Here is a 13,797-nt window from a genome sequence, read left to right as displayed (position 1 = left end):
TTGAATCCCAAATGTCCTTGGAAGTATCTAGGCAAAGAATAGTTTCAAGGCTAGAACGATCAATGGCTTGAAACAAATAATTTTTGGCTTTTAAGTCTTTCAATTTCATCACTTCATACTCTTTTTGTTGTGCCTCTGTAAGAGCTACGTCATCACTTGGTGCTGCCACACCATATGCAACAACCTGTCAGAACTCCTTAGATCGCAAGAGATTCTCCATCAACATGCTCCAATGATCATGGTGACCATCAAAACGTGGAATAGCCGGTTGAACAAAATTTTAAGAAGACATTGGTGGGACAATTATTTTCTTTTCTCTTTCTCTCCCTTTTTTCTCTCACACTTTTGGACTACTGTCTCTCTCACTCCCTTGGACTGTTCCCTTTCTCTTAACCTAGCTCTTGATACCACTGTAGAATAAAAGGAAGGTAGAGATATAAAGAGTGGATAATTTTATTCTGAATAATATGATGCCTTTTATAGGCAAACATTACATCAAATTATCATAAAAGAGAGAAACCAACCAGTTGTAACATATATTCTAATAATAAATATGATTATTAGCCATTAAAAGAGTGGTTACAAAGTTTATAGAATATAAAAAGCCAACATTCTCCTTCCTAGAATGCTAACAATTATTCTAATATTACAATTGTGCTCTATACCTAAATTGCATATGCATAAAGCAAGTAAAGGAAGTAATAATTCGTGGTAGTTAAATTGCTTGATTATAAAGCCTTTCATTTTTTTATATATGCATTTCGCATATATGACAGTGCGTGCTATTTTCCAGTGGATGTTATTTGATCCTTAGATATTCATTTTGACATTTCAATTTTATGTATTAATATGCCTAGCTATATACATGTGCCTTGATAATGAATTCACTTGGTAATTATGCTTCCAACATGTTGCATATAGTATTTATTTATATATATTTATGAATTAGTTATAGTCTTATATTGGTATACATAAAATATGATAATATACGTAAATATGAATACATGTTTTTGTTAACGTATGTGTGTGTATGTGTTATATTTTATATTGATAACTAATATCTATATTGCTATAATATTATTATGGCAGGATTCCAAAAAATTATCATTGTGTTGAAATTGAGAGCATTATATGATGCATAAAATATGTTCGCTTGGGCTAAGTGTATCTTACTAGTAGTGAACCTAAGTTTAAATATCGTATTTAAAAGACTAGTTATATTTTCAAAATATTTTAATTTGTAATCAACTAAATAATTTAGTTTTTTTATTATCAAAAGTTGTTGAAGGATTTTTGTTCAATTACTTTGTAGAAAATAGTACTCTAGAATGATCAAAGGTAGTGTAAGGGAAATTATAATATAAGGAGGTCTAGGATTATGATTATATCTCATAATTGAATCCCCCCAATTTCACGTTAATCGAATGTCTCATTGTTATCAATTAATGACTTCTCTTATAGTTGCTCAAAGGTTTTGGTCAAACACCTTGAACAATTTTTCTCTTAATTCAGTTCTAATTTGATTAATTGGAAAATAAATTACAAGAAAGCATAAGTGCATAAAGAATGACAATCAGAAATTCCTATAATACGTTCGGTCAATTGTTATTCTAAAGGGTCCAATTTTTCTATAATTCCATTATTCACACGAAGCTAATCACAAACACAAATAACTAAAATATAGATTGATCAAGTTTAATGAGAAAATAGGTACAATAGAACAACATAATTGATTGAATAAAGGTAATTTTAAGTAAGTAAAATTGGGGTTCATCTGTAGATTACATCACAACCATAGAAAGAAGGTTTAGCTAGTCATAGGCACAAACAAACAAAACAATAACCTCAGATACATGAGAAAGATGAGGGAGTAAGAAAAGTTACATTCAGAAGCGCTCGCAATCTTCCTCATATTCTTCTCAATCCTAAAGAGCTCTCCCTGTGCCTAGTTCAGTCATAGAGTCAAATTTCCTACACCAAGAAAAAAAATACCCCCCCCCCCTTTTCCCTTCCTATTTATAAATAAAATGCAAAAGCTTTTGATGTGGAAGGGAGCACGACCATGTTGAATAGGAACGTGACCGTTCTCGAAAAATAGTGACGTTGATGACCCTTTTATGAAATTTGGAGAACAACTATCCTGAGGGTGTTTTGGATGAGCACAACCATGCTCTAAGGAGCACGGTCATTCTCAGAAAATTTGATGTTGTTTCTCAATTCCATTGTTACTTCTAAATTGACACTTTGTTATCTTAGATATCCCTTTCTCTCTTCTCTCACTTTATCTAATCACTTTCTCATTCCATTGTGATTGTGGTCAATTATCATATTTAGCACTATAAGCAAGAATATTGCTAAAAATACCAATAGCCAAGGGCTTTAGAAATGCAATTACATTGACACAAAATTTGTCCAATAATGCATTAATCTATTTTGGGTAAACATAGGGATTGCAAAACTGCAAATTACCAAGGGCTTCAAAATCATTTGAAGTGTCCTCTTGAGCTATGGTGGTGCCTCTGTAGTCGTCTCCATCTCCTTCTAGTGCTTAAATCATACAAAAGATGAGTTTTAACCTAAATGTTGGTTGTTTCCCTCCATCAACATAGCTATGGTTAGGTTAGGTCAACATAGATATTGTTAAGGTTCATTATTTTCAATTTTTTTTTCAAATTAAGAATTTCGGAAGAACAATTATGGAAATAGAATTTGGAAGAATTAATACTTCATTGGGTTCAAGTTTAGAGTCTTTTGGGCATTTTTGCAACATTTTTTTTATCTTTAGAATGTCTCTAAATTTGAATTCATCGAACATATGTAAATTACCACTCAAATAATTTGAATGAGATCATGTAAACTTTGAACTACTTTTACCTATTTCAATTAATGTTGGTCGTTTCATGTAAGGAATATATTTGAATTTGGTTCTCCTTCAAATAAAATGAATTCCATCAGTACCACTCATTAACATTTTTCCCCTTATCTTTGCCCTAATATTTCCTAGGTTGGTTATCAAGTCGTGAGCTAACTTTTCGACACACCAAACCTTTCTTTGTTTCAATATATTTAGGGTATTTTTTCAACAATGTTGTTGCTCACAATGTTATTTCTTGTGGCAACATCTTCATAATTACAATCATTTTGTTGAATAATATATTGGACCACAATCAACACTTGTCTTCACACACACATATGAGTGTGTGTTTATGTATGTATTCTAGTTTTGAAAGTTGGTCTTGATATTTCATGGTGTTGTTAACTATTCAATAAAATGGTGAAGATGTTGCCACAAGCAATGACACCACGAGCAACAATTGAATAGTATCCTCGATATATTGAAACAAAAAAAACTTTGGTGCATTGAAGAGTTAGATCACATCTACAAAACCAACCTATGAAATACAATGGCAAAGATAAAAAGAAAATGATAATGAGAAGAATTGAAGGGGACCATTTTATTTGAAAAAAAAAATAATCTCACAAATATTCTTTTTGTGCAACAACGAGCATTAGTTGAAGTATGTAAGAGTGATGGAAAGAATTCATGCTCTAATTATAAATATTCATGTGACAGTTTACTTGTGTTTAATGAACTAGACTTTAAAGGTGTTTTATGGATAAGAAAATCATTGAGACATTCAAATGTCTTTAAATTTCAATCTAATGTGGTGTTAATTCTAACATAAACTACATCAATACATAGATGCATGCACCTTTTTTCTTCTGATATGACCTATCACAACTCGCTTGAAACTAATATCTCAATCATGACTCAATTCTAATATATACATTTAGTCTGTTATTTTCAGCATGCTATATTAGAATTGAGTCATGATTGAGGGTCTAGTTTCAAGTGAGTTGTGATAGGTCAAATAATATTTTGGGTGCATTGATGCATGTATTTACTATGCTTCTATTAGAATTAATACTTCATTAGATTAAAGTTTAGAGTCTTTTTCATATCATTACAACTTTTTTTATCTTTAGAATGACTCTATTTTTGAATTCATTGGACACATGTAAACTAGAACTTGAATAATTTAAATGAGATCATGTATTGCTTGAACTGCTTTCACCTACTTTGACTAATGTTCATCATTTAATGTAGGGAATATTTGTTAATTTGATTCTCTTTTAGATAAAATGATTCTCATTAGTATCACTCATTAACCTATTTTCTTATCATTGCCCAGTATTTCCTAGGTTGATTTTGAAGTCGTGTACTAACTCTTCGACACACCAAACCTTTCGTGCATTAAAGAGTTAGTTCATATTTACAAAACAAACCTAGGAAATACTTGGGAAAAGAAAAAAAAATATGTTAATGTGCATAACTTAAGAGAACCATTTAATTTAAAAGAAAACTAAAGTCATAAGTATTCCTTCCTTGCAACGAAAAACATTAGTTGAAGTATGTGAGAGAAATGGTAGCAATACATGCTCTAATTATAAACACTCATGTGGAAGTTTACTTGTGTTTAATAAGCTAAAATTTAAAGGCATTTTAAAGATAAGAAAGTCATTGAGACACACAAATGTCTTTAAACTTTAATTCAATGAGGTGTTAATTCTAATATAAACTACATCAATACATAGATGCATGCATCTTTTTTATTTGATCTAACCTATCTAACCTCACTTGAAACTAATATCTCAATCATAACTCAATACTAGTATCCACATTTGGTTTGTTATTTTCTCCTTACTATACTAGAATTGAGTCATGATTGAAGGTCTAATTTCAAGTAAGTTGTGATGGGTCAAATAAGATTTGGGCGCATTGATTGATGAATGTTTCTATTAGAATTAATACTTCAATGGATTTTAGATTAGAGTCTTTTGCACATCTCTATAACTTTTTTTTATCTTTAGAATTACCCTAAATTTGAACTCATTGAACACATATAAACTACCACTTGAATAGTTTTAATGAGATAATGTATTGTTTGAACTACTTTCACCTACTTCAACTAACATTCATCGTTTCACATTGGGAATATTTGTTAATTTTGTTCTCTTTCAGATAAAATGATTTCCGTTACTACCACTCACTAACCTATTTTCTTATATTTGCACCAATATTTCCTAGGTTGGTTTTGAAGTTGTCAACTAACTCTTCGATACACCAAACTTTCCTTCATTTCAATATGTTTAGGGTAATTATCAACTATATGGTATGAGAATGCAGAAAAATAACAGTGTCACTACTACAAAAACTGCATTCTACATCGGTTATATGGGTCATTCTACATCGGTTATGGATCAATATTGTAGAAGACGACGTTAAAGGGGGGCAGGTGTTCTACGACGGTCGCCACGACCGATGTAAATTGTCAGTTATTCTACTGCGGTCTGTTGGCCACGACCATTGTAGAATGACGTTAATTCTACTACGGTCCCTTAGCATGGACCGATGTAGAATTCCAAAATTTAACATCAGTTGTCTAACTGACAGATGTAGAATGTACGTCATTCTACATCGGTTTTGGCTATCAAATGCCGTTGAATAGGCAACCAAGGTCTGGCATTCTACATCGGTTTTCCAATTAATTGATGTAGGATATTGGGCAATTCAACATCGGTTATCCTGATAATCGATGTTGAATTAATTTTTTTTAATTTTTTTTTTCATTTTTCTTTATGAGTGACAATAACAATATTGAAAATAATTGAACCAAATGTCACGTATGAGACTTATTACTTTATAAACCCTGGTCAAAATTCAACATTGAAAATAGTAAAATCACATCATTCAAACAAGGTATATAATAACAACCATATATGGAATTTGAATGTATGACATTCAAATCTGAATCCCATTCACATTCACATGCATTAGAGATTAAACATGATATGGTGATCAGAATATTTTACACAGATTACACACCAAGAAATTTCTTTGTAGACTATATTTGATTTTCTGGATTGTCTGAATATTGTTAACATCTTTAGATTTTATTCATCATTTAAATATCCTTGGACTATTATAATTCTTCTTTTGGTCTAAAACATCAATGAGTAGTAGCAAATTATAACTTATTGTTGTTGAAGTTGAAGATAACAATGAGGAAATGAGATTTACTGGATGTACTAAATTCCATATTGCTTCAAAGGCATCTTGAATTGCTTTGATAGCCATCCTTGTAACCAATCTAAGGAATATCGATAAAACATCTCTCTGTTAACATCTCTCTTCCTACTATTTATATATACACTCCAAAAATGGAAAAAAATGGGATGTAGGTTTGATAATTTTCCTACATATACAATTTTTGCATGTGTATCATAAATTGATAGTGGATATTAATGCACTTGATTCAACTAATTAGTGCAAACATTTAGAAGAAAATAACATACACGCTCACAAATACCACACATTTAAATATAGATATGGTTAAAATATCATAATTAAAATTTAAGAGTATAATCAAACATGCATATAACAAACAAAGGTTTCTTAAGTAATTTTATTTTTTTAATGCTGGGAAAGAAAGGTTGCTCAAGTATTTGAGAAAGCGTGGGCTTGAATATAAGGGCATTCATTCAGTTATATTTTTATTAAATATAAAAGAAAAAATCTGCAATTCAAATTTAGTAATTTAATTTTTTACTCGTACTAAACCATCCATAATTATATCTTTTACGCACACAAGGAATTAAATATATATTGATGTGCACATTTTAAATACTCAAGAATTATATATATATTGATGTACACAAGGAATTAAATATATATTGTTCTTTATCATAGAAAATACTGTACTTATATTGAATAAACATTTTGCACATTAGAAGAAAATGTCTATATGTTTCAATAAAATAAAGTCCTCAGAAAATGATCCAAATAGAATTTGCTATAAAGTAGAACATATCAAATTGATTGATTACCAAGATAATACCAACAATATTTGTCTGTTTTTCAGAGTAGACTGGTATTCGGCTGTGACCTTTGCTAATTATTAAGCCCCTTGTATGCCAAGATAATACCAACATTATTGTAGTTTCATGAAGTGACAACTCTCCACCTTTCCCTACCTGATAATGAACTTGAGCATATCATAATAAAATGTTACTTAAATTCTTGAACCAATAAAATCAACTAACCTCATTAGCATGTAAATGGACTAAAGTCTTCAGCTCTGGTTTATCTTTTTTACATTGTCATACTTGCCCTGCTCTATCTAGCAAGTGTAAAGCTTGCTTGACTTTAGTTCTCAGATCTATACATCAATTTGCCGCTTCTAATCTAATTTATAACAAACAAGAGCCTAATGAAGTCCATTACCCTGTTCCTTGCAATCATATATCATATCCAAAGGGGTGTTGAGTGTTAACAAAGACAACAACAACTAAGAAGGTTGCCAATTGTTAGTATAGTCAGATAGCACCAATCCAACATTGACTACAAGTTGAATTAAATGTTTTTAATTTATAAATAAATACATTTATATCATGTAATTGTAAATATTATCTAAATTTATTCAAAAATATAATTCTAATTTCTGTGTTAAAATTTACCATCACTATATTCCAAATCATATCATTACTTTGCACACTCTACTTACCATATTTTAATTTAGAATATGTGCTCAAGGTAATCTTAATTATAAATTTTATATTAGAATATTCTTGGTGAGTAAGAGGAATGAATACATAAATATTTAGAGGAAACTAGAAGTGTGAGTAAGAGGAATGAATGGAAAGCATACTTGCACAATGAACCAAGCTGTGTATGACAAGCAGCTTCCAAGCAAAAAGAGAGTGCCACGAAGCATGTTGGTTTTTGATGCCTCAACTGTACTGTGAGTTTGATGACTACTTTGACCAATATAGAATCCGCTGCAACATTTCAATTCCACATAACCAAAAACTAACAAAAAAAGAAAAAAGAATGCAATGTACATTGTGCAGCCATTTACTCAATAGGTGAATATTTTTAAAATAACATAAGAAACTATTGCGGCCATTTTAATCAATAAATGGGCTTATACCCAAAAATGCAGATTACAGTATTGAAACTAATTACATGAATCCAGATGCCATGAAATGGTAGTTGCACAATGAAGGATAGAATGACATGGCAATCAAACTACTGAAGAAACGATAAAACTTTAAATGAAGTGAAGCAAAATATCAAGTATAGATCAGTAGTAAACTTAAAAACAGAGATGCTGTTGATCTTACTTGATCCTTCAGGATGGATATTAACTTAAATTATTGCTTTAGCAACTGAAACTCTGCTCTTTTGGCTCTAACGGATTCTCGTAGATTCTACATAGCAATCCATGCATCATAGAGGCTTTTCTGATACAATAAATAATATTTAGAAAAAAAAATGTAAAACATAAACAAAAGAAAACTAAGTGGAAAACAAAACAATCACTAGCAAACAAACTGATAAATATAATATTAATAACCTTTATCTACTAAGTTAAAATAACACTGGTGTTCGTGATCATACGCTAAAATGGAACTAATATCAAAACTCGGAGTTTCCGTTTGGCGCCGTATACGGTTATTATGCTCTTGCCAGAACCTCGCTGGAACCACGAGTCCTCGAGAACCATGAATTCCTTCTCCAGAGGAACTTCCAGAAGTTACACACTCAGTATCAAAAGCAATAGACTCAGCCTCGTGCTGAAACTCAAATCCATTAGTTTTGTAGCTCTCCGATCTCAACGTCGTCACGTCGAGAGAACCTCAAACATCCACCATGACATTCTGCAACGACCTAGCCACGCTCGCCGGCGCGTCAGTTTGTTTTGGCACAAAACTTCTTCCCAGAGGAAGGATCTATGATTTTCTTCCTCATCTCACACACAGCCAAATGCGGAACGCCAAACACACACATGTGAGAAGAATGCAACATAAAGGATAGATTAGGGATTTTGAAATTGTGTGAAGAGTGAAGGAGGGTGTGAGCGTGAGAAGAGAGAGAGAGAGACCAGTCACAGAAGTCAAGGCGACAAAGCACACTGCCCAATAAAAGAGAGAAAATGAAAAGGTGTAAACGTTCGAAGATGGTTTTGTACAAAACCGCCTTTGTACAGAACTCAATTACTACGGGTTTTTCATAACCATACTTAAACTCAGAATTTTAATGTACTTAATTACCATACTGCCACTATATCATTTTCAAAGACGGTCTATGCCGACCATAGTTATTAGCGCATTGTAATAAACTATTATTGTAGTAGTGTGTAACAAACAACAACAAAGTCTTATCTCATTTATTAAGGGAGATTGACTACATGAATCACACTTATCGTTGGATACTGTTAAATGTGTAATAACAAAAAGAATTATAAATTGAAACCAATAGAAGAGAGTCTTAGTTTCTTACAGAGACTTGTGCTTTTCCATGAAGCTGACAGGGTTGGAGGTGCAGTCACAAGCAATGAACTCAAGGGTCTCTCCAAGCAAAGGCCAACCCGTGTTCCCTTTCGGAACCTTACCCTTCCTTCTTTTTCTTCTTCACCCTATTACTATTCTGATTCTCCTTTCTCACACACAGAAACCACCAACATAAGAGGATAATACCCATCAGAGTCCATAGTCCAATAATCCATTCCATGCTACCGAAAAGAAAATTACTCAGACTCTTATTTCCCTTTTTCTTTGATGATGACTCTGAAACTAACCCGTCTTGTTCAGCATTCTCTGTATCAGTTTGAGTTATGGCACTCTGGGGTAATTTCTCAGTCTCTTCAGTTCATGCAACTAGCTGTTAGGTCGTACATATCACTGTTTCGGTGCTGTTGGTGAAAAAAGAAAGGTAGAGAGAAAGGGGGGGGGGGTTGAACTTGAATGTTGGATACACATATTGAGAGGGAGATTATGAAGATCTAGGGCTTCAAGGCAATCATTTATTGTGATGGCCTTATTGGGTTCACCTAATCAACCGTGATCGTTTATTTTGTCTTCACTCAATTTAGATGGTTATTAATAGGAGTTCTTTTCCATCTCCTAATAACCCCATCGTACCCTTCCTACTTGCTCTGCAATTATTTATCTTTCTATCTCTTTTTTTTTATTTATCTGTCTCTCTTTTTCTTTTATTTACAATAATTGTATTCTTACACTCACATTATATCAATAATTTATTTATTAAATGATACTGACCTTGATTTCTTTAAATAAAGTCTCAATTTAAAACCTACTAATGAAAAATATAATTAAGAGAAAAGAATTCACTAAAAGTACCAATTAAATTTTCTGATAGAAATTAATTATTAATAAAGTCGGTGAATATTCTGTATAATAATATAAAAAACACTTATATTCTTTTCATTCAAGTTTTCATTTTATTTTTTTCTTCTATAACACCATTTATCACATTTGTGGTTTTCTCTCTTATTTTTTTTTAAAGAAAAACCAAGTTACTCCAAAAATAACTCTAAAAAGAGTTATTTTTCATTAGCATCGTCTGTTTTTTTAATCTAATAGTTAAAATCAATTAATCATCAAAAGTATTAAATTTTTAAAAAATAAATAATAATAATTACTTTCAGAGTAACTTATCCTTCAATTTTTTTATTTTTTGTTTTCGCTCATATACGCCAAAAAATGAGGTGCATTTTAACAAATGCTTTTCATTTACATAGGATTTGAATGCTCAAATAATACAAACACCTATGGATATTCATAATTTTTTTTCTCTTTTTTCTTGATGTTTAACTAATTATATTAATTATTTATCTTTTATGTCTTTTTATATTAATTATGTTTTGTTTGGTTGGTCAGAAATAAGTGAAAAAGGAAGGGAGAACGAGGAAGAGAGAAGTACCTTATTCACATTGGTTTGATTGAGTAGAAAAGAGGGAATGTTGTTAAAGTTTTAAGTGGGGTCCAAAAGTATGAAATTGCTCCTAATTCAAAAGGAAAAGAAAAAAAAAACTATTCACAGAGCTTTCTCACTTATGTGCAGCTAGTCTTCGATCTATTCCATAGTAATAGTTATGAAGAGGTCTTGTTGGGCATACTCAAAAGGTCATGCTCTGAGGTCATATAATCGATTATGGCCTAGTCTATCATCAATTATATGACTCAAAAACTAGTATATGAGAAAAAACAAAAAAACATGTTTATAATCGATAAAATGGTCATATATTTTAATTATAATTTTTTTTCCTTTTAAACTAACAACTTTCTTCCTTTATTTTTGCTATATTTCTCTTAAAGCAAACAACTTATATTTTTTTATTTCTAACTTCTCTACCAAATATAGTAAGTGTCAAAATATTTTTTTTCCTTCGTTTACTTGTGCTTCATAAAGAGTGTATAATTTTTTATTTTCTAGATAAAAGTTACGTGAGAGAATAATTTAAGATAGGATCTTGTTACATTTGTTTTATTTAATTGAAAAAGATTATTGGGCGTAGAAAGTGAGCTTAAACCTTATAACCGACACATAAAAAATATATAAACACAACAAAAATTATAACCGAAGTGGTTTGGTTCTTTTTTAGGCCAGATTACTGATATATTATTCAAACTGTGGAAGTGGGTTGATTCTTATTAACTCAACAACTGCGTTTATGATTTTTCAACATTTTATCTATATCAAAATATAGTTTGTTTCATTTCATCTATTGCTAAGGAAATAGAAAATTATTAATTGGTTTTGACTTTTTTTCTTTCTTGTACACCTTCTCAATCATGGAATCCCACATCTCATACACCAAGTGAAGGCATGACCTATCGGTTTCACAAACCCGAATCATGTCATAGATTGGTCTTGTGAAATCAATGATGTAGTCTATCTTATCCCACCAATCATCATTCACAATCTTCTCTTTCACAAAGTTTGCCTTCCTCATGTCATCATCTCTATAAGAACTCCATTCTTGACAAGACCATAGCTTGAAGACCTCTCTTGATTAGCTTAAACCTCTTTAGCATCACGATAATGGAGGCAAAATGGGTATCTGCAATTGAAAGCAATCTAAGAGGAGTAAATCGATTGAAGATCGACAATCTTGTGTTATGGTTCACGATGAAATTCTTGATTTGTATGGCATCTCCATGAATGTTGGTGATCCAATTACATAATTCAAATGTTTCCTCATTGCCCTCCGTATTCTTAACAGCACAAATGCTTTTCAAAGCAAGGTTAAGAGTGTAGATGTAACACCCCATTTTTCATAAAATAAATTAAAAAGGTTTTTTAGTTAAAAATAAATAGAGTTTTAGAAAAATGGTGAGGTTTTTATAATTAAATAAATAAGGAAAAATAACTTTATTAAAATAATGGTTTGAAGGAAATTAAAAAAATTGATTTATTCATTTGATATGAAATAAAATAGAATATTTTTTTATAAAATAATAAATAAAAAATAGATTAACTAATAGGTTGAGAGTATCCTATCTATAAATAGAGACATGTTATGTCAGTTTTCAGACTCATGATAGTCTTTGTGGTTCCTCTTCCTCTCAATTTTTTTTTGCTTCTCCTCCTTCTAAAACCTTTTTTTTTCCTGCATATACTTAAACCTATCTAAGTAAAATGAATATTTTGGACTCGATAACCGTTGGATCATCATAAAATTTGAGCATAAGTTTCGGAACTCATTTTCGAACATTCTCATTGTTGGAATTTGCAAAACAATGTCAAAGGTGAGAGAAATTACCTTCGTATTGTAACTTTCTCTTTTCCCACAGAGACCCAAAACCTATCCCAGTAAAACTACGATCCCAGATTCGTTAAATGTTGGATCGTTGTGAAATGTGGACACTACCTTTGGAATTCATTTTCACACATCTCCACCATTGGGATTTGTGAAATAATGTCTACACAGAGAGAAACGTCCCTTGCACATTGATAGTAAAATGGAGGCTATAATCTCTTCTCCTTTTCTCTAACGCTTGGAAACCCTAACAGAGCAAACAAAGGAAAAGATTGAGGAATCTTAAGAAACTGCTAGAGAGGCAACTGTCATTGCCAGACTACACACGTGAGCCCGTATAGAGGTAAGGGGTGAGTTTATCACAATTGGGGTTAGAATGAACATGTGTAGGAATCCTTAGAGGATTAAATTGGATTTATTTTGGGATGTTTATTAAATTATAATTTTTCCTTTATGATTATAAATATGATATTATTGTGTTTGACGAACCAATTGATGTCCTAATGCGAATTGGTTGATAAATTAAGTGCTCTTGGTGTTTTCGTGTTTTTTTACCTATGATTTTGATTCCTTGATTTTGATCATTATGTGAAATTGTTTGAGGGGTTTTACTCCCCATGTTGTGATAAACCTTTTTGTATAAATTGTTTGTATTTTGGATAAGATTTACTAGGTGGGCATGATAAATTGTAATATTGAGTTCATGAAATTGTGATTAAAATTGTGTGTAAATGATAAATTGAATATGCGATGAATTGCAGGATAACATGTTGCTTTGAGATTATAATATTGTTATTGAGATTGAGTATAAGTGTAAAGTTGAACATGTATTAATTTGTGAGATACACGTAAACATGTGATGGTGGATTGTAACATTATGAGATATTAACTTATGGATATGAGATTTTATTGTGAATAAGTGTGTGGTTAACACTTGATGTGACAATACTTGTATTGTGAGCTGTGAATTATACAATAACTTGACTAGTGTTTACCTTGAGAAAAATGTTTATGCGCAATGTCGAAGGAAAAGTGTAGGATTCCTAGTTAGGAACCTAAAGTGTTAAATTGTAGCACAATATGTTAAATGTGTTTGAAACACGAGTGTGAGGTTGTGGGTATTGTATAATTCATGAGTAGTGTCTGCGTGCAAGAATTGTTTTAGGGGTTG

Source organism: Glycine max, chromosome 16 (genome assembly GCF_000004515.6).
Source record: "Glycine max cultivar Williams 82 chromosome 16, Glycine_max_v4.0, whole genome shotgun sequence".
Lineage (NCBI taxonomy): Eukaryota > Viridiplantae > Streptophyta > Magnoliopsida > Fabales > Fabaceae > Glycine > Glycine max.
Note: the sequence above shows the minus strand (reverse complement) of the source record.